Consider the following 27955-nt stretch of genomic DNA (forward strand, 5'->3'; position numbering starts at 1 on the left):
CTTTCTTTTGATGCAAATGAAGTGTGTAGTTTTGTTTGTAATATTCCCAGAAAAATTCACAGGGATTACACCTGGAAAGGAACAAGAACCCGGAGATCATATACATGGAGGCCTTACGCATGACTTTTTGGTTTTTTAACACTCTTATTGATAAAGGGGGAAAGCAAGGTGAAGGGGCTTCTGTCCTGTGACAGTCTTCTCTCCTCAGGTGAGCAGTATCAGGAACTAGATGGCTGGTAATCAATGACCATTAAAATTCCTCCTCCTTTAACTCATGGCTGCATTTCCCAGACAGCAGAAGAGTGAGTTGCGGAAAACATTTTATTATAGGTGAGCAGTTAGGAAAAATCCCCAAGGAGTTAAGAAGACTTTACTGGGTTGAGGCATGGGCTTGGGGGGAGCTGGTTGGTCCTTTGCCATGCAACTTGCCAGCTCAGCATCCTGACTGGGGTTCCAGACACATCCTCCAGAAGTCCCATCATGCAATGCTTCCAGGCAGCTGTGCTCATTAAACCTGCTATGTAAAGGGGAAGAAAGATTAAGAACAATAAACCAGCACATAAACCAGTGTCCCTAAATATTTTGGTCTATCAGGCCTCCAGCCAGGACATGACTGCCAACAGGACCAAGGACACTCACGGCTTCCAGCCAAGACAGGAAACAGAATGGCTTGTTTTCAAGGTCCCAGTCCCTAAACTCCCCCACTGGTTCCTCTCTCCTGTTCATAAGTTTGAAATAATGTCTCTGTGTAGACAAACTCCACAGTGAATTTTCTTAATTGGACTGGAGCTTTTTTCTCTCAGCTGGTAAGATCCCAGTCGGACTCCAGAGCAAAGGTTCATTTCCCTCCCCTGTCCCCACAGTTGTCCCTGATGTCCTACTGCCAGGATGGATGCTGAAGCTACATAAAGTTCCATTCCTAGAAAAAGCAAAAATTTCTCTGCATTTTAATGACTCTTCCCTCAGCCCAGAAAAAATACATATGTGCTTGCCAAATCTGTTATTTAGCTCTTTAGACTTTCAGATTTGTGTGTTTAATTACTTGCAAATGCAAGTAAGTTTTTCCATTTTGCAGGCCGTTCTGTCCCCTTTTCTTGTTACCATGCAGATTGAAGCCTTCCTCACTCCTGCCAAACATTAACTCATCTCACAGGCACACTTGGAGGTGAACGCTGGTATTTCAGATTCCAAGTGGCCTTCCTGAATTTCATTGCCTGCCAACTCCAGGGGGTTAAATAGGAATGGTCTGCATCTTCTTTGTGTCATATTTCACCTTCATATATGAAAACAAATATTATTTCAAAGTGTGTGTGTGTGTGTGTGTGTGTGTGTGTGTGATGGGGGAGCAAGGAGGACAAGAGAGGAGGGGAAGGGGTGTTGACAGGAGTTTCTGTCCCACCTGGTCCCTCATCTGTTCAGTCTCAAAGAAACACGCAAAGGCCTACATTAATTATAAACTGGTTGGCCTATTATAATACTCAGGCTTCTTATTAACTAACATATATATATATATATATATATTGTTTGTTTGTTTGTTTGTTTTTCGAGACAGGGTTTCTCTGTGGCTTTGGAGCCTGTCCTGGAACTAGCTCTGTAGACCAGGCTGGTCTCGAACTCACAGAGATCCGCCTGCCTCTGCCTCCCGAGTGCTAGGATTAACTCTTATATCTTAACCCATAATTCTTGTCTGTGTTAGCTACGTGGCTTAGTACCTTTATCAGTGAGCCATTCTCCTCTTGCTTTCTCTGTGTCTGGGTGATGACTGCAGACTGAGCCTTTCCTCTTCCCAGAGTTCTCCTATTCTGATCTCCCCACCTATATTTTCTGCCTGGCCACTGGCCAATCAGCATTTTATTAAACCAATACAAGTGACAAATCTTTACAGGATACAAGACCATTATCCCACCACACGTTAGCCCCCTTAAAAAAAAAAACAAGGACTCTGAATCTAATCTCCTTTGTTTAGCTTTTTTATTATTATTATCCATAACAACTTGTAACCAACACTCTAAACAAAGACAAACATCCATAATCCATTTTTTTGGGAATTTGGGCATAGTTTTCTAGAATACTTCCTACTAATTGGGGGTGCTGATAATCTTATGGGGACCTAAAGAAAATTAAGAATTATGGTCAAGAATATGGAATATTCTGTGAGGCTGGATCATCTCATCCAACAGTCTTGAGACTGTTCTGAATTTGGAACTCAGAGAAAACTCCAACAGAGATCTTCTGAAATGTTGTATCATATGGGAAATATACTCCTATCAGAGATTCTTCAGGGGGGTTTTGGTTGATCAAACCACATTAGTCTGGAAGGAATCCATAGGTTCTCATCTTCTGTGAAAACAAAAGCAGAACTGCAGAACCTCTTTTCCAAAGCAACATATTCTTAGGCCCAAATTTTAAAGTCAAGATTATATATATATATATATATATATATATATATATATATATATATATATATATGTTGGTTTAGCTTAGCAGCTCATGCAATGAGATGTCTCTCTGTCTTAACTCATTCACAGTCAAAAAAATTCAAAGAAAACACAATAATATACATAATCCATACTCTCTGTATATATTCCATCTTTATGTGGCTTATTTTTCTTTATACTCTCTTAATCTATGACTGTCTACTCTGTCTCTTTAAAGATTTTGTTTTATTTTTTTAAAACCATTTACTTTTCTTTTAACTGTTTCTTATCTCTCCCATGCCTACGTACATTTATTCAACACTGTGATCCATTTAGAGGTCTTTTACATCTGAATTTGTCTTTACTGTGTATCTGTAATAATCTTCTGACCAGGAGCACTTTTTTTTTTTTTTTTGGTTTTTTGAGACAGGAGCACTTTTAAAATGGTAAGAAGCTTGGTCTCAGTAGCCCTAGATGCTGGCTCCACCTCTCTGAGTCTTTCAACATGGCTGAGGTAGTTTATCACCTGCTCTGGGACTGCTGGGTGGGAGCCATCCTCACCACCTCAACTCTGGGAGAGCAGTACATAAACCCTTTTTATCTGAGTAAAAGCTAAACCTGCCATGCAGCACACTGAGTGGCCTGGAAATCTCTGTGTGTGGAGGCAGGGATCCAGCATGCTCTCCTGCCTGTGTACAACTAGCAGACCCAGTCTGGCCAGTTACCCAGGCAGAGAGTGCTGAGCTGCTGGCCTGCTCTCAGCTGCTTTTCTCCTAACCCTGAGCAGGTGTACAGGGACCCGGACCTGAGGTCGGTGGCAGGCCATGCATGTCAGCCTAGTCACTTGGTCGCCATTTGTTGACAGCAGTTTCTGCCCTGCCTGATCCCGCAGTCGTTCAGTCCCAAAGAAACACGAGGAGGCCTATGTTAATTATAAACTGGTTGGCCTATTATCTCAGGCTTCTTATTAACTAACTCTTACATCTTAACCCATAATTCTCGTCTGTGTTAGCCCTGTGGCTTGGTACCTTTTATCAGCGAGGCATTCTCATCTTGCTTCCTCTGTGTCTAGGTGACAACTACAGACTAAACCTTTCCTCTTCCCAGAATTTTCCTATTCTGGTCACCCTACCCATACCTCCTGCCTGGCTACTGGCAGTCAGCATTTTCTTAAACCAATACAAGAGATAAAGCTTTACAGGATACAAGATCATTGTCCCATAGCAAAGGGGAAAGAGACAAGGAGGGGGAAGATCCCCTCTGAGAGCAGTCTGAGCCCCCAGAATCCCAAGGATTTATGAGTCAGCCAATCTAGCATATCAAAGAACTCCAGGCCAATGGGAGACTCTGTTTCAAAAAAAAAATAGAGTGGAGAACAATAGGGGAGATACAACATCCACTTCTAGCCTCCAAACACACAAACATGGATACGCACACTTGTGCACACAAACATGTGCGTGTACACACACACACACATCACAAGCTTGTGTGCATGGTGATACACATCTATATTCCCACAATCTGGAGGAGACAGAGGCAGGAGTGATCAGTGTGGTCTTCACGGGGAAACCCTATCTCAAATTATTTAATGATTCTCTTATATTGCATTAGTTTTATTCCACTTTGTTTTTTGTCTACTGACTTTATTGCTTTAATGAGACATGCCATGCAAAAAGTTGCACTTGGTGAGATGAGTGGTTCTCATTTATATACATGTATCTACACATAGGGAACCATTGCCACAGTGAAAGCTACTAACAAATCCACTGCGTAAATGTTTCCTCGTGCCTCTCATTTTGCCTGGATTTTAATCCAAAGAGAAGGAATGAAGCAGCAAGCTCTTCGCTGCCTTCCCTGCATCAGAAATTCAAATTGCTGAGAAATCTATTTCTGAGCCTTATTGGACTTTTATTTGGACAAGTTGAATAAATACGTGCAATTTGTTGACAATATATTCACAAATGAGAGTACAAGAAATCTGTCTTTAAATTGCATCTTCAAAGAAAACATTTCCATAGTAAACTCTATTTGTCCTAGGAAGTATTAGACTACTTGAAAGACTGAAATTGAAAAGTAAGCAATCATACTTTGTAAGGTCCCTAGTTTTCCTCTCTCGGGTGTGCAGGTTTCTCTGAAGCTAAACAACAGCTTCCTGCTGTAAATGCCACAGCTTTCTCACCGTCTGCCAGCCTGCATGGTGGCAACAAAGCCCTGACCTCACTTTTCATTTTACCACATCTTAGAACTAGTCAGTAATTAGATGTTACTTAAGAACTTTTTGATGCCAATCTTGATGCCCCAGATAAAACAGAGTCAACAGCATTCTGAAATTGTGGTCCAAAGGCCTTCCGTTCCGTGGTCTCCCTTAGCTGGAATCCTAGCTCTGTAGGACTGTTGCTGACACCCTGAGTGCCCCCACAGTAGGAGAAGAATATCTCCAGACTCAGTTTCCCCATCTAGAAAGTGGGATTCATGAAACTGGGTCTCCATGAAGATGAGAGGTACCCCTGGGTGCCAGTTACTATCATAGTGTGTGACTCGTTTCTGGTTATGCCACAGGCTAAACGTGAGAGAGAAAAGCTTTTATTTCAGTGATGCTGGAGGAAGCCTCATCATCATCACTATCAGATGGAGCCAGCCATCAATTTAGGCTATCCGGATATCACCTATGACCAATCAATGAATGACTCTTGCAGCAGAAAAGAAGAAAGTGATACTTACCCCCCAGAGTGGGCTATTCCTTCAAAACCTCAGCTTTTCGAGGGCTGGTGATACAGCTCAGCTGGTGGAGGACATGCTCCACATTTGCCATGCCCTGGATTCAGTTCCCAGTGCCATATAAACTGGGCATGGTAACACAATCCCATAATCCCTGCATTTGAGAAACAGAGTCATGAAGATCCGAAGTTCAGAGTCATACTCAACTACATGCTGAGTTCAAAGCCGTCCTGTAACATGTGAGGCTCTGCCTCTAAACAATGAAGAGTCAGCTCTCTGAAGGGCTCAGAAACCAGCTGTGGATGAGATCACCCACTCATGGGAGGCCCCTGAAGTACTCCTACAAGCTAGAAATCAGAGTATAACCAAATTTACAGTGCTCCCAATAGGGGCTAGGACAGACAAATCCAGCAGAAGGCTCTCTTTGAAACATTTCTCTTAAAATGCTCTTTGACACTGTATAATGCTGAGCCTTGTGCCCATCTGGGTTTAGAGCATTTATCCTAAGAAAATGATCCAAAAGACAATATAAAAAGCAGCAAATGTAGGAAAGTAACTGCATTTTAACTACCCTCAGGCATTCATTGGGGGTCATCCAGAGGCCTCACTTCCAAATCTACAAACTGTAATCACCCTCACTTTTGTCTCAGTCCTCACACCTAGCTGTCTGAAAAATGTGTTTGCTATCCTATCATTTTGTTAAATTGGGACATTGTCAGGTGGAAACCCTAACACCTGATTAACATGTTAGCTGCATTCATTGCATGCCTTCGATAAGGAATTTGATAACAGCATATGTCATAATTATATTGTGGAATGCAATAGCATGTTCCAGTGAGCTACACATAATTATATTAAAGCAGTATTTATGGCAATTATATCATTTGTTGAATTGTTGTAATTTCATTAAGTATAGGAGCCTGTAATGGATTAAATTCAGAAATGCTGAAGTTTTACGGTGGCTCTCCTTGGAAAGTATCAAAGAGATATGGGGCTCATGTTGTTCTGCCGAGTCCCAATTAAGGACTAAACACAATAGGAAATTAGATGCCATTCTCCTTGCAAATTCTCTTGGGTTCAATCCCACCTCCATCCCCAAATTCACCTCAGACCCCACTCCCAGCGCAACTCAAACCGAGAACCTTTCCCTTTGACAAGAATCATTCTTTCATGCCCATCTTCCTGGGCTTACACCCCCCACTTCCCAAGTATCCTCAATGCTCCCTGCCTTGGTTTCCACTGAAAAAAAATACCATCTCACTCTCTCAGAGCTCACAGAATCAAACATGAGTGTTTTGTTGTTGTAGCTTTGTTTGTTTGTTGTTATTGTTTGAGACAGTGTCTTGCTATTTATAGCACTGGCTGGCCTGGTACTCACTATGTGGCCTCAAACTTGGGTAATCCACTGCCTCAGCTTCATGGGTGCTGGAATTGTAGGTGTGAGTCATGGTATCCAGCTTATAATAACTTGTTTTTCATGTAGCGTTCTAGCAGGGAAAACAAAGTTATGGCCTTTGAAAAAGCAAGGGCAGTGAACATTCAGTCCCAGGCCCCACTGCCCACCTCTGAGCCAGAATCCGTCTCTGAACTAGATCCACAAGTGATTGAGTCCCTTGCATCTGGATAAGAACTTCACGTGATTCCCTGGAATGTGCAAGCTTGGGACACCCAGAGGTCAACGTGGTCTACAACCTGGTTTGTTTTTCTTATGAGGAAACCAAGCCCCTCAGCTTGTGCAGCTGGTAGTCAGCATAGCGCACTAGATCAAGGCCTTCGTTCTGCTACTAGATAGTGGGATCAACCAAGAGCTTCAGTTGAGCACCAAATGCTTCAAACAAGTGTTGGCTTTCAAGACACTTAACAGCCAACCTGTGAGCTTAAAACACAGTACAACCATACCTTTTAACTCATGTACTTGTCTGTCTGTTTTTCAGACAAAGTCTCACTCAAATTCTAGCCAGACTGGTAGTCAAGGCATCCTCCTGCCCCAGTCTCCTGGATGCTGGGATTATAGATGTGCACCACAAGGCCCATCAAAAGCAAGCAGTTGGTACACAGGATACGAAGGGGGAGGGGAGACACTGGGGACTTAAGGTTTGATTAAACAGGGATGGGAGTAAGTGGACAGGGGAGACAATAGATAGGAAGCGAGTTAACCAAAATAAAGCTGTTACGAGAAACGTATATGGAAATCCACTACTTCTTTAAGCTAGGGTAAAAACATAATCATTTTTAAAAGGAGTTTGAACAGGGTTGTCCACATGGGTGGACAATGTTCCCTCAGAAGACATGGGTTACTAAATGAAAATCTCAGTGCCAGTAAGATATGTCAATATAAATTACTGGTCAGGGTAGCCCAAGACTTCCTCAAAATAACACAGGCTATTGCCATTGGCCTTGTTTCCCCACTTGGATGGTAAGAACTATACGGTAAGGCCTTATTGCAGAAGACACAATATACTTTGGTTACAGGACAAAGAGGAATCAAGCTGAAACTGACCTGAGAACGTCCTCCCTTCTTGCTAGCCTTCATAGAACTAGAACATGCTATAAAGTCACCAGAGAACAAAAGGCACCAATGGTGTTAACTAGACTCAAACCCTGCGTTCTATAATTAACCTGCCAGGCAAGATGTGTCTATGGTACAATAATGGCATGACTACTATTGGAGTAACCAACTGCTTTCTGCTCTGTAGGAGGGAATTCATGCCTCCTACTGTAAGCTGTCTTACTAAATGAACATGTTGTTGAGCTGCCTCCTACATAGTGATGCTTATACCCATAGATGAGTACCAATTGCAGCCCTAGACAGTGGTGCTTCTCTCCGTCGTGGGCAACAGTTACTGCTATAGTGGTATATTATCTGTGTTTTAATAAATAAAGCTTGCCTAAAGATCAGAAAAGCAAAGCAGCTAAGCCACTAGAGAGATCTTACCTCAACCAAAGCTCAGACAAACATAGGGGTGATCCTGCAATGCTCTCCACCAACCTCAGACTCCATTGAGTTCCTGTCTCTTCCCCCTTTATGTTCCTCTCCCTGCCCAGCCATATTGTTCCTGTCTCCACCTCCCTCGTGCTGGCATTAAAAGCATGTGATCCCAATGTTAGGGCATCCATCTTTGGCCTATAGGCCTAGCATATCCTACAGATGTGTGAAGCAGGATATTCTGAAAGGCTGACCCTCTTTGTCTTGACAAGTTTGGCAATCACTTTCTTTTGTGTCCTTCTTGTCCAGTAAGGACAGATACAGTCAACCATTGAGACAAGGGCATTTTCTTGCCCAGTGGCTTACTTGGTCACAAAGAAAGCAAACTCAATGTGGAGTTTCTTTGATGTCCATTATCTTCTCCGAAGTAGATTGGTGCTACCAGTAGCAGACATTCCTCATTGTCATACAAAAGAACTTATGTTATTAAAAATGCTTAAATGCCATTATTCTTTTTTTGATAGTATCTGTAGCTTTTCTTCTCCTGTAAAAACAAAAGCAAAATTCCTTCCTCAACGTAATAAATATCCTGGTTTCCATTCTAAAGTCAGTACATCTTTAAGTATATCAGCTGATTTAATTCCATAGTTTTTTTTTATTCTACTATCCAATGTCTCTCTGTAGCTGATGTTCCTTCCTCATTAGCACTTAGAAAATTCAAAGTTAATTAATCATTATGCAATCCACTTTGGGGGTCTTTATTATTCCTTTCAGTTTATTTAACATATCCTTTAGAATTCAATTTGGTCTTTCTATAACTGTCTGCCCTGTAGGATTATGTGGTATACCTGTAATATACCTTATAATAAACAAAAAAAAATCTGTTTCATTTTCTTAGAGACATAAAGCTTGAGTATTGTATGTCTATATTTGTGCAGGTATACCCATGATGGCCACAATTTCTAGCAAATGTGTGATTACTGAATCAACCTTTTCCGAACTCAAAGCAGTTGTCCATTGAAAACGTAAATAGGTATCAAGGGTGTGGTGTTCCAAACTCTAAAAAATGGAACACATCCATCTGCCAGATTCCATTCCTTTGAATACTTACTGGGGTACTTCCTGCAGGTAGTAGCGTTTGGTTGTTTAAAGAATAAGTAGGACTTTCCTTATAATTCCCTTGGCTTGTTGCCACATGATGGAAAAATCTTTTTTTTTTAAATCTTTACTATTGAAATTATGCTTATTGTGAAATTCTGAGGGCCTCAGCACATTTTCAATCAATAATTTATTAATTTCTGCATTATCTTGTGCTAAAGGACCTGGCAGACCCATCTAGGATCAGACTGTGCTATGTATAGGTGATGTTTCCTGATTGTATCTTATAACTGAATAAATAATAAAGTCAATTCAGTATCATCTGGTATAAATTCAGCTGTTTCAATATGCAGACTAACTCTTTCTGCATATTGCAAATCAGTAGCTATGTTGAGAGGTTCTTTAAAATCCCTAAGTACCATGAAAATAGCATATAATTCTGACTTTTGGACAGAATTATAAGGGCTTTTTTCAACTTAAATTTTCTGATTTGTAACCTGCCTTTCCTGATTGATTTGCACCAGTATAGAATGTAGGGGCTCCAGTTATTGGTGTGTCCCATACTATGTGAGGAATAATCCAATTAATTATCTTTATAAATTGAATTACCTTGCTTTTTGGATAGTTGTTGTTAATCTCTCCAAAAAAATTACTATAAGCTCTTAGCCAGGGTTCACTTTCTCCTTCAGCTGATAATTTCCTGGGACTATTTAAGTCCTTGTCATCATCTAAGGTTTTGTTTATATTAGTCAGGTCATCAGGACCTATCCCAGTCATGTGCCATAGATGGGAAAGATCTCCTAGCAATCTTTGGAAGTCATTAAGAGTCTGAAATCAGTCTCTCCTAATTTGTACCTTTTGGGGTCTAATTTTTTTGTAACCTCAGTTCACTTACTGGTCACTTCTAAAAGAAAGTAATGCATTTAGAAGGGATGGGAACAGAAAGATGGCTCAGAGGTTCAGAGCACTGGCTGCTCTTCTAGAGGACCTGAGTTCAATTCCCAGCACTCATGTGGTTACTCACAACCATCTGTGACTTCAGTTCCAAGGCATCTGATGCCCTCTTCTGGTCTCCATGGGTACTACATGCACATGGTGCACAAACATACATGCAGGCAAAGCACTCATAAACACAAAATTTTAATAATAATGATAGCAATAATTATAATAAAAGGTATCACTGGAAAGAAGGATGCCAACCAAATCATTTTCATTTAATTCCACTAAGAGAAATTTTGGTAGAGTTTTAGCTGGGACTGGTGGCATACACCTGTATTCTCAGCACTTAGAAAGCTGAGGCAGGAAGGTCATGAGTTCAAAGCTAGCCTGGTACTCATTAAAAAAAGGTTTTAAATGAAAAGCTTGTGGATTCCCATGACCTTATCTCATTGGACATACATACAAAGAGGCTAGCACAAGCAAACGTGAGAGCAGGTAAGAGTAGGAATTCCATAATTCTTTCCATTCTGCCTCTATTAATCTATAAAAGATCAAAAAAAGAGTTTTCGAACATTTCGTTTAACTTGGAAAATTTTCTCTAATTTTATTTTACTATATCCATTGGGTTTAATTTCTAACTTCTGATCAGTTTGTTTAAGCTGTGTAAGCATATCCTGATTGGCTGCAAAGACAGACTGTGTAATTATCATACATATACCCTGTGAGGAAGTGCCCTCAGACTAACTCGCCCATATCAGACGACAGAGGCTGAGAAAAATCAGAAGCCTTGTTTTCTTCTATGCCTTTCCATTGCAACATCACTGTCAAGCCTTAAAAACACACTGGAAATAACCCAGATTACACTTAGGTGACCAGGAGTCCCTTGGATTTGCAGTTTGGAGACCAGCTGGGGAAGAAAGATAGCTATCGTCTCTTGGAGATGAACCCTCTTTCTGGAGTGAATGTCGCTGATGTCCACATCACGTCTCTTCGGACACCCCACTTCAGTAGTTCAAGCTGAGGGCTTAGAATGACTGCTGCCTGGCTCTCCAATCAGCCCTCTGGGAACTGACCGGACCCCACCCGCATGGGCTCGGAGTAAGCCGAAAGCCCTCTCCTCCTCCCTTCCTCTGCATAACTTTGTCCCTCTTCATCAATAACTAGCCCTGCCTGGCTATCCTGATGTGACATGTGGGAAAACACCAGCAGCTGATTAGGAACACGCCTGTGAAAACTCGGGGAAGCTACAAGTTTCGATTACATTAATGAACACGCAAATGCAATCAAAGCAGAGGGGTAAGCACTGTGTCAAGTTTGCACAAGAGGAGAATTGCATTTCCCATGCATGCGAGCAACTCCCTAGTAACTTGCAGAATCCAAGACTAAAAATAAGCATGCAAGAAAACCATGAAAACGCTTATTATTTGAGTTCCATTAGAATTCTATGAGAATGCCCTCATCAAATGGTTTGTGCTGTTCTAATTCCCTTTCATCAGATTCAAATTACTCTACCTCTAGGTTACATAGGTTAAGCAAATGTTCAAACTTTTTATTGATTTTTAAAAGGTTTAATACCGACTTGAAGATGTCTACTAAATACCTTCCCATCTTAAAGTAATCAATTTGTTCACACAATATTTCATAGACCCAGAGGGGAAAAAAAATCTCGCAAGGCAAGAGCTTTAAATCTCAAAATGTTTTATGGTTTAACAGCTGTCTATAGCGTTGAAAAAGATGATGCTGGAATCAGCTAAAATTCAATACCTGTTCTTTAAAGTGTGCTAACTGCAGTGGGGAAAGCCTGGCACTCACGGTCAGCGTGCAATTCCAGTGCTTCAGCTCCGGGAAATCGCCCACGGAGAAGGCACGGCTTCATGAATTCAATTTTCCCGTCCATCCGTAAGTGGCTGTATTTCTTCAAGTAGCTTTGATCCTTCTGGGCATTAATGGTGACTGATTGCGCCCTGCTTGGGATTTCCTGGTGCGTTTCCTCCAGCACATCCGTCTGAGCCGTGTTCTTTCCTAATGGGAAAATAAAATTGAGACAAGTAAGTGAGGCCACTGATTTCATTTAAAACCTCAAGGAAAAATAGAGGTAGCCTGTGTGCCCCGCCTGTACCCTTGCTAAGTACAAGAGTTTGTAATATTCAAGAGCCTTCAAAACACCACATGTTAACTGGGTCTCTGCAAAAGGAAGACACACCAAGCACCACAGAGGGTCCTGTTAGTTAAGAGAACATTTTGTAAATTGACCATCGGTAGAGAATTCTTCTGGAAAGGGTAAACTTGGCCCCTGGTTGATTTCTTTGGTGTCTTTGTTGTAGATTGTTATTTGCCTGGCTTTTGTTTCTTTCTTTCTCTTGGTACTGAACCCTGCATCACTCAGAGAATTTATCTTTCACATGAACATAGGAGAAACAACATACCACGAATTCACTAGAACTTGGTTTTCTTGAGTCTGGGAAAACGGTAGATTTTCGCCCCGTGAACACCCATGAGCCACCAAAATTAGACACTAGCAGTCTAGAAAAGGTGGAGGTTTTCCTTCCGCATCGTCTCCTTCCCGCTGAAGGAGCTCAAGCTGGTGGAAGAACTCAGAGGCAGAATCTCCAAGGGTTTGTCTGCTGTCTGCTGCGATCACCTCAGGCCTTCCTCAGACACCAGCAGCCGCATTCCTGAAACCCCAGGGGGCAATCACCTTACGTGATGGTGACTGTCATGTCTTCCTAACCTTATCCTCTGTGTTGATTAGAGAAAGCAGGGGTTAACAAGGGTCTCTCAGTTTATATAGCTGTGCTTTCCATTCTCCTGCTTGATTCAACATTATATCACAATTATGGAGTAAGGTAAGAGAAAAAAACTGATGAGTGTGTTTGAGGGGAACAGTCCATCTTATCTAGAGATGAAGATATTTTTCATTTCTCTTTTTATCCCAATTGTATCACTCTGGGTTGTTTCAAGGAAAAGAATATATATCACGATTTAGTATATAACATATAGTAGTATATAATACATATATTTAAATTAATTTATGTTAAAATAATAATATTTGTCTTACATCTGGGAGGCTAAGAACCTCAGCCCTCAAGGCTAGCTGCCTCACTCGTCCCACCAGAAGGCACTACCCACACTGGGAGTGGGTCTCCCCACTTTCATCTGAGGCTCCCTACTCAGGCCATTTTAATCTGTGGTGAGTGGACATTAAAACTAACCACTGTATTAGCCATTTACTCTACTCCTGTATGCTCCACATGCGGGGCTGTGACCAGTTCTGTAAGTATAAGAGCTAGATAAAGCAGACTCGAAAGGCTCAGGAAGTATGGTTTGCGATGGGAAGAGGTAAGGAGAAGGAACAAGAGATGGCTTCAGGGAGAGGCTCCCCCTGAAAATGGTTGGTGTTTGGCCACATGGCTCGAAAGAGTTGTTCCAGTGCTTCAGACATCTTATATCCTAAAAGGCTCCCACCGTTAAGCCAAAACTGGCTAGATGCTCTGAATTTCGTGTTCTTCTCCCACATAGCTGGGTTGAGCCTGGTTAATGACTACTGGAGTCCTAGATTCAGGCCTGGCCACCAAAGGCCGTGTCAATGTTGTGCTTTCCTGTCACTTTAAGGGACAAGCCATGCCCACTCCCATTACCTCTGACCTGCCCGCCGTCATCTTGGGCCCTTCCTTTTCTGCTTCCTTGACGTGCGTGCTTTTTATTATAAGGAAGACCTGGGAATGTTATGGTTTTGGTCCCTTTAAGAGACAAGCCACACCCATTCCCCTCCCCATCCGCTGAGGCAGGCTGATCTTCAGCTTCCGACCTGAGCTCGCTCTCTTTTCCATCTTCCTCTCAGAGAGGCAGCTTTGCTTCTGCCTCTCTCCCCACTTCTCTGCTTCCCCCCTTCTCTGTCTCTTTCTCCTCTTCTCTCTCTCTCTCTCTCTCTCTCTCTCTCTCCCTCTCTCCCTCTCTCTGTCCCCCCTTCACCCTTCCTCCTCCATAACCCCCTGAATAAACATTCAACCTCACCCTGCATGTCGTGTCTATCCATGTTTCTGTCTTCTGCCCGCCATGTGTCTCCCTGCCTGGAACCAGCCATTGCTTGGGGATCAGCAGCCTACTCTGCCTGGGGCCCACTGCCTGCTGCCACATGGCCCGCCACCACTGCTCTGAGACCAGCAGCTGCCTCTGCCTGGGACTGGCTGCTCCCAGGGCCTGCTGTCTGCCGCCACATGGCCCGCCACCACCACCACCACCACCACCACCACCGCTCGGGCCACCGCTCTGGGACCGGCAGCCATTTCTGCCTGGGACTGGCTGCTCCCAGAGCCTGCTGCCTGCCACCACATGGCCTGCCGCCACCATTTGGGACCTACAGCATTTCTGCTGCCTACTGCCACCGGGGATCTTGCAGCATTTTTTAAAAAGAACAACAATCTCCCTATACCCTCGTTACTTAGATCAACCGACTCGGCTCAAACAATCGCAGAGAGCAGGCAAGGAGGCCTCAAAACAGGCCTAAAGGAAAGGTTTCAAGGACACTGAGTTATGAGTTGGAGAGATGGATCAGCAGTTCAGAGCACTGGATGTTCTTCCAGAGGACTTGGGTCCAATTCCCCGGTGACTCACAACTGTCTATAACTCTAGTCTCTGGGGATCCAGTACCTGCTTCTGGCCACCAAGGATGCTATACAGACATGCACGTAGATAAAACACACACACGCACACATACACATACACGGCAGTTTGAATGTAATTGGCCCCCATCAGCTCATAAGGAGGTGAGGCCTTGTTGGAAGAAGTGTGTCACTGTGGATAACACCGGCAGGCTTTGACATCTCCTATGCTCAAGCTACTACCAGTGTAGACACAGACTCCTGCTGCCTGTGGATCAAGATGTAGGACTCGCAGCTCTTTCTCTAGTACCATGTCTGCCTACACAACGCCTTGTCCCACCATGATAACTTAACTAAACCTCTGAAACTGTAAGCCAGCCCAAATAGATGTTTTCATTTACAAGAGTTGCCGTGGCCATGGGGTCTCTCCACAGGACTTAAGAGAAGTTTGTTGGAAGAACCTAGCATCAATACCATGCCTGATGCAAGGAGTTAACCTACATACGAGGAAGAGAGGCTCCCAGAGGGAAGAAGACACACAAGAACACCAAAGCGGGGCCAGAAAGATTGCTGAGCAGGTGCAGGAGCCCACAGACAACAAGCCTGATGATCTGAGAGCCACGCCCAGGGCCCACATGGTGGAAAGAGAGAACCAACTCTGCTCTACACATCATGGCACGTGCACACACATGAACACACACAGAGAGAAATAAACGCAGATTGTTGCTTTGTTTTGTTGTAGTTGGGGGTCTCACTATGTAGCCCTCGTTGACCTGGAACTCACTGTATAAACCTCACTGGCCTGGAACTCGCAAAGATCTGCCTGTCTCTGCTTCCCCACTACTGGGGCTAAAGGTGTGGACCATGCATGTTGAAAGGGGAAAGAACAGACACATGCATAAGTGGGCAGCGGACAAAAGCGGAGTCCAAGTCCAGTGCTGTTCACAGTGAGACCCTCAAGTTAGCCTCCTACATGCTAGGTCACATCCTCAGAAGCCTGCCATACCGGTCACTTCCGCTCATCTTCTCCCGTCCTGGAATTCCTTCCCTTTCCCCCACTCGGTGTCTTTCAACAGCTTCTCATCCATCCAAGTCCAGTGTAAGTCACCTCATGGGTCAAGCCTCAATAGCACCCTCCACAGTACAGTGTGCTGTGGCAGACAGAGAGAGGTGGATCTCTGAGTCCGAGGTCAGCTTGGTCTGCATAGTGAATTACAGGACAAGCCAGGGTTATACGTAGAGAGACTCTGTCTCAAATAAATCAATAAATTGATCAATCAATAAACATATTTTTTAAAAATAAAATATTGTTTTATTTTGCAGACTTTTCTTTTTGATTTGGCAGTTTTTGTTCTATTGGGTTTTTTTTTTTTTTTTTACTTCTTTTGATTTTCACCTTTTGCTTTGTTTTAAGGGCATGAAGTTGGGTGGATAGGTAAGGAGGTCGGGGAGATGCGGGAGAAGTTGCAAAAGAGGAAACCATGATCAAAATATATTGTATGAGAAAAAAAATTTCAAATAAAAAAATACGGAAAAATTCAGCAGTGAATAAAAGAAAAAAGACGCTGCTTCTGGTAAGTCAACCACGCTTTGGTGGAAGGCCACACATCCAAGAAAGATGGGCAGCGCAAACTGGACTAGATGGATGTGGCAGGGGACACAGAGTTGGCCGGATAGGCATGGGGTGACTTGGGAGGGGCTGGGGAGGGGTAGGCATGACAGAAACACACTGTACAAAACTTCTCAAACTAATTTTAAAATGCAGTAGCTAATTAGCTGAAATTACAAGCCTTCCCAAGCGCTTTGTTCAGTAACTCCTCATTTTCAAGTCGTTTTGGGGACAGGCAGGACTCGAGTCTCACATGGCAGGATGGGAATTGTCACCGCAATTACTGGTTTTTGCATGCTTGTCCAACCAAGATACTCAGAGATCTACGAAGAAAAGGAGCAGAAGGCTTGCAAGAGCCAGAGGTGGAGGGTGACTCCAAGGGAACCGTCTTCCAGACACAACAGAAGCAGCCGTCGGCACCGTCGCGGAGAGTTCCTACGTGCAGCTGCCCACACTGCTGCCTTCAAACACCCACGGCCTCTGGCTTTGACATCCTTGATGAACGGACGGCGAAAACGTGACATATCCACACGACGGAATATTATTTAGCTATTAAGAAAGATGAAATCATGAAACTCACAGGTAACGGATCGAGCTGGAAACAATCATTCTGAATGAAGGAACACAGGCTCAGAAAGATAAAGATCCCACGCTTTCTCTCATTTGTGGATTTTAGCTTCGAATCTTCCAGCAAGTGTATTATTGCCTTTGGGATACCCACAGAGGTCAGGCAAACAGTGAGAGATGGGGCAAAGGCAGTTTTCAAGGGAGGAGAGATAGCTAGGCACTTCGTTTTTAAAGAGAGGTTTGGTTTCCTTTTTCACGATTTTTTTTTTTTTTTTTAACTTTAGCTGTTACAAGACTCTGTTTAGCCCAGCCAGATAATCGTAATCCCAAGTGTGGCTAAATGGTACCGTGCGGAATGGAGACGCAACCTGTGCACAGGCCTCAGGCCTCTCCCCTGGGCTACCAAGCGCGGATTCCTTAAAGCCGACAGTGAAAACCAAACACTAAACAAATCCAGTCCTGTAAGAGGAATAAAAGCATGCTTAAAGGAATTCAGCCCATGTGTCTAATAAAAACCAGTGGCAACCTTTCCAGAAATATGATGTATTGAACAATACTTTCACTGTTTTCGCTCGAATCCTTAAGGGAAATTTCTCTGGCGCACTCTCTGAAGAAAAATCAATACTTAATGGTTTTTGTTTAGCAAGTAGGAAAAACATACAGAGTTGCCTACATTTACAGGAACGATGAGGTGCTGTGGGCACATGTGGGCAGGGCCAGTGCAAATACAGCAAGCCAGATAATAACCGGGTTAATCTGACTTTTACAGTCAGGGTCTTGTTTTCTGAGTAGGTGGCAGGCCTTGATTAGTTGACCCGGGAATGACCTTCTTAGACTGTGTAAACAAGGTCAAACAAGTGACAGCGCCAGCCTGAATGAATGAGCGATTGAAAGTAGTTATCCCACCCACACTTAGATTTGAACAACTTCTTGGGGGAAATAAAATATCTCTCTCTCTCTCTCTCTCTCTCTCTCTCTCTCTCTCTCTCTCTGAGATTTCCTCTTTCTAATCCCTGTCTCTGTGGCAGGGACATAGAATTTAAGAGGCAGTTACCTGAACCAGCTGAGAGCTGCTCAGATCTTGAAGAACCTAGACCATGCCTTCTTGGGCACCAAGACAAACATGTTCTGCCTTGAAGAAAAGGTAAACCCTGCTTGAACAGCTGAACCATGTCCCAGCTTACACGGATTTTCTTTAAAGTATGCTGTGCGGAAGAGTTCAACGGTTATGGACGTGGATTTGACATTAAATTGCATGAGCGTGGGCCCAGCTCCGCCCCTCCCTTGGTCTTATAACTCTGGCCAAGTTTATATCTTTCATGTCTTTCTCCTCGTCTGCCAAGCAAGGAAGCAGCGGTTTAGATGAGAATTACCTCCATGGGCTCATATGGCTTAATAGCAGTTAAGAGCACTGCCTGTTCTCCCAAAGGTCCTGAGTTCAGTTCCCAGCAACACAACCCTCTGTAATGAGATCTCACAACCCTCTGTAATGAGATCTGGTGCCCTCTTGAGAAAGAGAGACCTGGTCAGTCATCCTCATCAACTTTGACCATGAATGAAACCCAGTATGGACAAGTTCAACAGAACCGCCATACGGGCTGCCCATGCATGCTTCAGGATTGCCAGGGTTTAAATTTCATTTCATGTTCATTCAAGCCCCATTGATGGACTTCTTTGGGAAGGATTAGGAGGTTTAGCCCTGTCGGAGGAGGTGTGTCACTGGGGGTGGGGGTGGGCTTTGAGGCCTCAGAAGACTCCTGCCAATCCCAGTGTTCCCTCTCTGCCTCCTACTGGTGACTCAAGCTGTGAACTTGTCCCCATGCCCTTGGGCCACCACCATGGACTCTTAGCCTCTGAAACTGCACGTCTAATTAGATGCTTTCTTTTATAAGTCGTCTAGGTCCTGGTGTTTGGTCACAGCCATAGAAAAGTAACACAAAGGAACATGAAAGTTATGAGGGTTATGGGGAAATAACATGTAAACTCATAGTGTCTGCATGTGAAAAAGCCTTGAGAACTATGAACTGTCGTTACTATTATCTCAATTGGCAGGTAATAGTCTCCATTTAGATTTCTGAAATTACTGGGACTCGGGGATCTTGAACGCAAGCTGTTCTTTCACAGCCTGATTCAACTCAGACACTCAATCCAGATCATGAGATTAAAAAAGCAAAAATGTTTTTATGGTTAGTAAACAAAGTGTTCTTTTACTATTCATGCCTTTACTCATTGATGTAGAAAGACATTTCTCACAAAAGGAACTTAACTTTTTTTTAAATGCACACTAAAATCCGGTCATGGGACAGGGATGCAGCTCATTGGGGGTGCTTCCCCAGCGTGCATGAAACCCTGGGTTTGACCCCTGGCACCAAGCATCTATAACAGTAGATATAATCTGGTCACCATAATAACCCATGTGCTTGCTCATATCTTCACACTTAGTAAAGAAAAGAACAAAACCATAGCCAAGCAAAGTATTCTTCTGAGGTCGCGGCTACTGCGAGCGTTAGCGCTGTCAACCTGACAGGATCTTGAGTGGCCTAGAAGACGAGCCTGGGCTCACTTGTGAGGAATTACTTAGCTCTGGGCACGCCTGGGAGGGCTTGCTTTGAAGGTCAACTGACCTGGGCAGACTGACCCTAAGAGTGGAGGGCACCACCCTGAGCTTGGCGTCTAGACTACAAAAAGGGAAAAGCTAACAAGCAGAGGCATCTGTATCTGTCTACTTCCTGATTGTGGATGTGAGGTGGCCAGTTGCTTCAAGTTCCTATGCCTTGACTGGCTGCCATGGCGGACCAAGCCCTTGAACGGTGAACTGTCCCCTCAGTTGTTTTCAAGGTGTTTTATAACAACAGGAAAAGGAGTCAAGACAGCCCACACCGTGAACGGCACGTCTTCTACCGAGCCTGTGACTGAAAGAAGCAATTGAGGCAGGTTTCGGGCCCTGCTGGCAGACAGGTGAGCCAGGTCTCAATTAATTACCGCCTTTGATTAGAACTTGAATATAGTCCTGATTGCTGGAGCTTCTTGTCATGCTCACCATATCTGCCAGAGAAAATGGTTTTTATTTTCCCCCCATGAAGAATTTCTCTTTCAGGGTGTATGCAGGTCAAAACTTGGGATGTATCAGAATCTTTCGATAGCTATAGGCATCCCGCTCTCTAGGGAACAGCTGAAAACCGCTCACACCCATGGCCTAGCGGATGTTCACCCTGAGTGCGAGGAAGGTGGTGTCTCTGTAAATCAGGAGCAATTTCTCCCTGCTGCCTCACACCCTGTGAGAAATAGTTACCATCAGCCACTGCTGGCCTTTGAGCCACTCTGGGCACGGCATACAGGAGGGGAGCCAGGGAACTGAAATGTAGCTGCCACCCTCTGCTGCAGAAAAGATTTATCCCTTGGAAAATGCAGGCTATCACTGCAGTGATCCACCTCTTAATGGTTTTCCGCTCTGCAGAAACTGTTGTCAGGGAGACGGAAGCGAGTGCTTGTCATGCGGAGGCCATCTTGCTGCGTGCTCACTTGGATGCCAGGGAGACCTGCTGTAGGTGACTTATCTCCGCATCCCATTTAGCCAGGCTCTACTGTCACCGGTATGCCACCGAGCAGAAAAAGCTCTGATCCCGTCCATTAAGGATAGATTCGCAAAGTGGGCTAAGTCTTGAGGAAAATGCAGACGTTCCTCTCTGGAAGCCAATGGCTGCCAGAGATGCTGAGCTGTATCCTTATCTTCAGCCCTTCCCCAAATCCATGTGGAGCTGCTCTCTGCCCACCCTACACAGCCAGCTCTTGATTGTGAACTGCCTTCTATTGTTCCCTAATTGTGTCTCCACCAGAGAAGTAATAGTTTCTCGAGGATGGCGTTCTTTTTCCTAACATAATTTCTGTAATTGTAACCGCTCCTCCGAAGCCTCTACTAGTAATTTTCCTTCCTTCGTGGTATGGATTTCAAATCAACTAGATAATGAGAAATAAAAATACCACCCCTTCCCCAGTGAAACACTAACAGAAAAATAAATAGTCTGAGAAATAAAATGCTCCCTTCACACTAGGACACATGGGAGAGGCACCTCATAGCTGAGGATTCTGCCCCAACTCTTCCATCAGCCGCCAAAACATCCAAGTCCAGGAGGAGCTCACCCTCACAAGTCCAGGAGGAGCCCCACCCTCACAAGTCCAGGAGGAGTTCACCCTCACAAGTCCAGGAGGAGCCCCACCCTCACAAGTCCAGGAGGAGCCCCACCCTCACAAGTCCAGGAGGAGTTCACCCTCACAAGTCCAGGAGGAGCCCCACCCTCACAAGTCCAGGAGGAGCCCACCCTCACAAGGGTCTCTTCACTCCTCAGGGTCCTCGGTCCTGCTCGACAGAAACAGGAAATTTCCAGAATACTAAGAACAAAATTGTTCTTTCATTTCTTAGGCCTGGATTAAAATCAACATCAGCAAAGACGCACTTATCATTCAGGAACCAGTCACTTGAAATGAAATCTAGACAGCAGCTGGGCCTCGTTCTTTTTTTTTGGGGGGGGGCCCTCGTTCTTGAAGGAATGCGCCGCCTCTTTCCTCCCCGTCGAGAGCAACCATCTTGAAATATTTACAGAAAACCAGGTTGAAACACACACACCTAGACACTTTGAAAATAGCAAAAGCCATCTCATTGTGAACATTTTCTTGAGTAAGCTATGAGCCCTTCTTCAGAAAAGCTACCGTCCCAACAGCCTTGGTTCTATCATCCCTAAACTAGCGGGCCGCGTGTGCTAAGGTAGAGACGATGCTTGTGTCTCCAGGGACCGTGGCAGGTTCTCACTGACAAGAGTCTGCCGTTCACTTCACTCTTTAAACATGGGGGGAATGGTTTCTTCTGAAAGCGTGGGATGAACAGGAAAGGTGAAATCTACCACCACCCGGAAATACTGAGCCTCCTTTAAGTGTTCTGTGTACACAAAGGATTCGTGGACAGCCAGGCAGCTACCCCAGGATGGTGCCCCATCCCTGATTTCCTGTGAGACCAGGTTTCAGAAGTACGAGGCTCTGTACTAACTTTTTGTTTGTTTGGTTGGTTGGTTGGTTTTTGTTTGTTTTGGCTTCAGAGAAGAGTTCTACCACCTCCTCCCTGTTTACGGTTTATCAATCGGCCACCTTACACAATTACTCTTCCTACCCAATGATTTGTGCTTTGGCAAGCTATGTCCTTATTATTCTGACCCAGTTTCCCTTGCTTCTCATGCAGGACCCGGTGAAGTAAGAAAGGGAAATGCAAAAATCCCTTGTTTAGTCTTGAATTTTACTATTTGAATAGTCAAGAGATGGCAATGGAAGAGGCTTTGGTTAGAAACAGAAGAGAGGGAGAGTTATGTTTTCCTGAGAAAAGCAGGTCAGCTCTGCAATGCTGCTTTATGGAAGATCTGCAAGCAATTGCATGGAGTATTTGGAAAGAGTAAGCACTTTATCTCCTTGGGGATAATTATTCCTCCCCTCTCCTTGGCTTGTCTTCAGCAGAATCAGCCTTCCTGGGCAGAAGGGGCGGGGCTTGTCTCCTAGGCCTATGATTGACTGTCTCAGCTGGATTAATTCTCAAGGGAAGAGGCAATAATATACAATGCAGTAATCTTGGGAGTAGGTCAGAATGTCATGTCTCCACCCAGGGTCAAAGGTAAACTTCATTCTTTGGATCAGGAGGAAGTGGTTTTCTTTTATTGATTTCGGCAAAGCCCTGACAGCTCCACCTTTTTGTATGGGGTTTTAATGCCTAAGACTGGGCAAAGCTGATGCTTACATTTCTAGTGTTACCAGGGCAATGGGAGAGAGGGCCCAAAGTCTACATTAAGGTGGGAGTCCATCCAAAACTACTGTAATAATATTTTTCCTTCAGAATTTTTTGGAAGCATCATGACCAAAATGCAAATTGAGGAGGCAAGGGTTTATTGAACTTGTACTTCCCCATTGTAGCTCATCACTGAAGGAAGTCGGAACAGAAACTCAACCAAGGCAGAGACCTGGAGGCAGGAGCTGATGCAGAGGCCATGGGGGGTGCTGGTGACTGGCTTGTTCCCATGGCTTCCTCAGCCTGCTTTCTTATAGAACCCAGGACCACCAGCCCTGGAATGACCTCGCCTACAAAGGGCTGGGCCTGCCCCTACTGCTCACCAATTATGGAAATGCTCTACAGGCTTGCCTACAGCTAGATCTTATGGAGGTATTTTCTCAGTTGAAGTTCCCCCCTCTCGGATGACTGTAGTTTGTGTCAAGTTGACATAGATAGTCAATAAACCACCTTTGGTTACAGTTTTGGCTACACCACTCCTTTGAACCAATACTCTGTCAAAGAGTAGAGGAAATGTTTCACAGTCTTGTCCTGCCATGGCTCTGCCCCACGGTTTAGACTTCCTATCGCTGCACAAAGATCGAAAATATCAACTAATTTGAACAAGAAATCCAATGGCTAGATTTATAAGTCAATAAATACTTGTTAGCCTATAAGCAAATATGATACATTTATCAGCCTATTAAACCAAAATAATAGTTCCGATTGGGCAAGTAATTATTAAGTATTTACCATATTACCTGGCATATTTTAAAGTATTGATTGATGAAGCATATATATATATGTGTGTGTGTGTGTGTGTGTGTGTATACATACATATATGTGTGTGTGTGTGTTTTTAATGTAAGTCTCACACTGTAGCCCAGGCTGGCTTTGAACTCATGAAAATTATCCTGTCTCAGCTTCCCAACTCCTGGAATTATAAATATGCCATGTACAGCTCCAGTTCTTTTTCTCTGAGCGAATAATATTTATGTATCTGTGTGTGTGTGTATTCATTCTCTTGAGCACTTAGCTGTTGATATATATTTAAGTTAATTTTTATATCTTTAGTATACAAAATGTTTCCACATGTATTGTGGTGTTCTAAATAAGAAAGGCCTGCTAGGCTCATATATTTGAATTCTTAGTCGTGGGGAGCGGAACTGTTTGGGGAAGGATTAGGAGGTTTGACCTCACTGGAGATGCATCACTGGGTTTCAAAAGCCCTTATCAGTTCAGTCTCTATCTCTGTCTCTATCTCTTTCTCTCTCTATCTCCCTGTAAAACACCCCCAATCTGCTGCCTGTGGATCAGAAGGTAAAGCTTCAGCTACTGCCCCAGCGTCAAGCCTGTCTGCTTCCCACCATGTGATCATGTACTAACCCCCTAAACTATAAGCAATTGAATGCTTTCTTTTATAAGTTGCCTTGGTCCTGGTGTCTGCTCACAGCAACAGAACAGTAAATAAGATAGTTGAGAAACTATCAGTGCTTGCCATAATTGAGTTTTGAGATATTAAAAGAATGTCCCTCAAAGGATATTGCTGCCTAGTCTTGATGGGGAAGCCTTGTTAACCAATTATCTTTAAGAGGTGGGACCAAGTCAGGGTGTTACCCAGGTGTTCTCTCTCTCTCTCTCTCTCTCTCTCTCTCTTTCTCTCTCATTCCCTCACTGCACAGCTGAGCTTGGACTTCTTGTTTCAGTTTCATGAGTTTTCCTCTTATAATAAATAAAAATATAATTGTTTATCTTTTAGCTAGCCTGGTTATTTCCCGAATTGAGTTAACTTATACATAGTCTAAAATATATAAAGCATTTGCAGTTGTTCATGAAATAGTTATGTCATGTTAGGCACGATTATGACCTGGTTCTTGCTTGAATTTGAAAATTAGCATGATATGGAGATGTCAAGTTGCCAAGGGGTGGACATGTGATGGCTATTCTTGGTTGTCAACTTGACTGCATCTGAAATTAACTAAGAACCGGAGCTGCTGGCCATACCTGTGAGGAATATTTAGTTAAAAACAAATCATTTGAGGTTGGAAGAACCCACCTTTAATCTGGCCACCACCTCTCATGGCATCCCAGATTAAATCAAGAAAGAAGCTTCTATTCTTTGCCTGTTTGTCCTCACTCTCTCTGTGCAAGTCCATTCCTAGTAATGGGGTCTACTTCTTCAGGATTCTAATATATCCAGAAGACCAGCTGAGACGTCCAGCCTTGTGGATGGGACAAGTACTGGATTCTTGGACTTTCCGCAGGAGACAGCCATTGTTGGAATAGTAGGGCCATAACCTGGAAGCCAGTCTGCCATGCCAATAAATCCCATACATAATATGAGTATTTATATATATATATATATAATATATTCTCTATATATAGAATGAATATATATTCATGCTATTGTATATATAATAGATGATATATTTGTTTTATGTTATAGAAATACAGAATGTAATAATAATACTTAACATAATTATGTATAATATGCAACATAGATTGGATTTTTATTCATTCTATATAATATAGAATGAGTATAGATATTCATTCTACTAGTTCTGTTGCTCTAGAAAGCCCTGATGAATATATATATATACATATACATATATATGTATATATATATATATATATATATATATATATATATATATATATATTAACACTGACTCTTCCAAAAGCTGGAATTCTCTCTGTTTTGCAAGGAAGAATATAGAGTTCAAAATATTGTCTCACCTAAAATTAAAGTCACAATTTTATACATACATAAACCTTTGATATAGAAAATATTAGTGCTGTACTACATGCAACTTAATAAACATATTTATGTAACTATGTGCCTATATTCTATAAAATATTTTATCATATATATAGATATAGATATATACTAAATTCTTCATACCCACCACAATCTTCATACTGGTACTATAATTTCTTTTTTGCCTGTAGCCAGAAAAATTATCTTAAGATGCTTTCTAGAGTAAGGGCAACTTAGAAAAGAAACAGGAAAAGCAAAAACAAAATTGATTTGTAATAAAAGTAGGCATTTTAGGATGAGTGGAAAAGATAAGATAGCTGGGCAATGAGAGACTATGAGCAAGCAAGTACAAGGTTCTTTAAATATAGGAATTTCTGGAATTAAAAATATAAAATATCTTTTGCATGTCTTTGATGCAAACTTGCAAATTCGTAGACCTTTAGAAGCATCTGTTGTCTACCCTCAAATCCTTAGGAGTGTGGGTTTCAGCATAACCTAGAGAGAGGAAGCACAACTTCCAGGTGGAGAGGGAGCCTGAAAAGAGGAATACACAGAGGAGGGAGGGGGCTCACACACAAACAGCTCAGCACGCTGCAGGACCTCAGCCAGACATGAACAGGAAAGAAGCCATGTACTAGAAACCCAGGGACAGGGTCAGGGGAAGAAGAGGGGCCAATCCAGTCAAGCGGTCGCTGGAGTTTCAGGGGACAGGGATTCTCTGACACATATACTACAAAGGACCGGGTAGTCTGCATTCTGAAAAGAAGGTACAAATAACTTTTGTCTCCTCTTTGAGGTGCAAGGGATTGAAGCCAGGACTTCGCATATGCTAGGCAAGTGCTTTAATGCTAAATTGCCTTTTTAAAATGTTGTTTGGGAACACTTTTCAGTCTGGCTGTTTTATTGGCTAGAGATGGAGTAAGAAATCTTGTGGACAGAGTAACTCCTGCCTATACTCCCAAAGGATCTTTCCTGGGAAAGGTCAGGCCAGTGTTGACCAAGCCTGTCATTTTCTGACATGCTCAGAGAGCTACAAAAAAAAAAACCAATACAACTTTAAATGCAAATAAACCTGCCTGTTAGGTATCAAACCTGGGACAAATGACTGACTGAAGTGACTATTTAATATATCAAAGTGGACCTGGCTGCCAGGTTCTCCCAGCATTCCTTAGTCCCTACCTGTTGCAAAGTATGTCTGGTGTATCACCCTCCCTACTGTTAACTGCTCCAGGCCAGGGGATGGGCTGCCCTTCCATATATAATCCAGCCTTTTGTTACCAGGTCCTTTTTGTCTACCCTTCATTCTCCTGCCTCTCCTTCTGTAATGAAAACTGCTCATTCGTTTCCTGGCCACCAAGACTTGACTAATCACACAGAAACTATATTAATTACAACACTGTTTGGCCAATAGCTTAGACGTATTCCTAGCTAGCTTTTACATCTTAAATTAACTCCTTTCTATCAATCTGTGTATCACCATGAGATTGTGGCTTACTGGGAAGGTTCCAGCGTCTTTCTCCTTCAGCAACTACATGATGTCTCCCTGACTCGGCCTTCTTTCTCTCTGCATTCAGTTTCCTCACGTAGCTCTGTTCTGCCCTGCCATAGTCCTAAGCAGCTTCTTTATTAACCAATGGTAGCATACAGAGAGGAATCCCAAATCATTTCCCCTTTTCTGTTTAAATAAAAATGAAGGTTTTAACTTTAACATAGTAAAATTACATATAACCAAACAGGTATCAAGCAAGAATTACTGTTACAATATTCTTTGTGAGTCTAAAGTTTCATATTTAATTTATCTTTTATCATAACTAAGGACAACTATAACTATCTGTCTTCAACTTCATCAAAGACCCCAGAGTGGACTCCTGTGTGCTTTTAGAATTTTGGTTGGTGTATCTATGAAGAATGGATACATCATGGAGAGACGGAGCAGTGCGTGCTATGCGGGGAGAAGCAGACTGGAGACTTGATGCTGGTGACAGTAGGAGAGGACTGAGGTCAGTGGTGAGGCATGTTGCCTGGTGGGGTCAGAGGGGGTCGTGTGCAGCAGCCTGGAGTTGATCTCGTTGACTGTAAAGAACAAGGGAGCTACTTTGACAGTGATACCGGTGACAACAGACACATAGTTGAGAAGGAGGGACATGGGAGACTCTGTGACAACCCCTCTCTCCCACTGTCACCAGCATCAAGTCTCCAGTCTGCTTCTCCCCGCATAGCACGCACTGCTCTGTCTCTCCATGATGCATCCATTCTTCATAGATACACCGACCAAAATTCTAACAGCACACAGGAGTCCACTCTGGGGGGAAACATGGGGCTAGAAATATGAAGTACCCTATTAAAACTGGGAGACACTGTACAAGCCCAGAACAAGGGAGAAAGGAGGGAGCGAATCAAAGAGAAAGTTTAGGGACTGGGAGGGTAGAGCACGTGCTTAATATACAGGGGACCAGACTTCAGTCCCCTGCATGAAAAAATTTTAAACGAAAGTTTATATTATACACACTCTTGAGTCT

General features: G+C 43.2%; 1 long non-coding RNA gene across 2 annotated transcripts in view; it reads right to left on the reverse strand.

The window, feature by feature from the left end:
• Positions 1-396: 396 nt before the first annotated feature.
• The window catches only part of LOC121439331, a 55641-nt gene continuing 28082 nt past the window's right edge, over positions 397-27955 (reverse strand). For both annotated transcript variants that reach the window (XR_005973246.1, XR_005973247.1), the window contains exons 3-5: positions 11863-12120; positions 5139-5289; positions 397-517 (exon numbers count right to left, since the gene is read on the reverse strand). This is a non-coding gene — a long non-coding RNA (uncharacterized LOC121439331). The remainder of the gene's footprint in view (positions 518-5138; positions 5290-11862; positions 12121-27955) is intronic.

This window comes from Microtus oregoni, unplaced genomic scaffold (genome assembly GCF_018167655.1).
Source record: "Microtus oregoni isolate MIOR12 unplaced genomic scaffold, Mior012 000060F_ref0000265, whole genome shotgun sequence".
NCBI classification, from domain to species: domain Eukaryota; kingdom Metazoa; phylum Chordata; class Mammalia; order Rodentia; family Cricetidae; genus Microtus; species Microtus oregoni.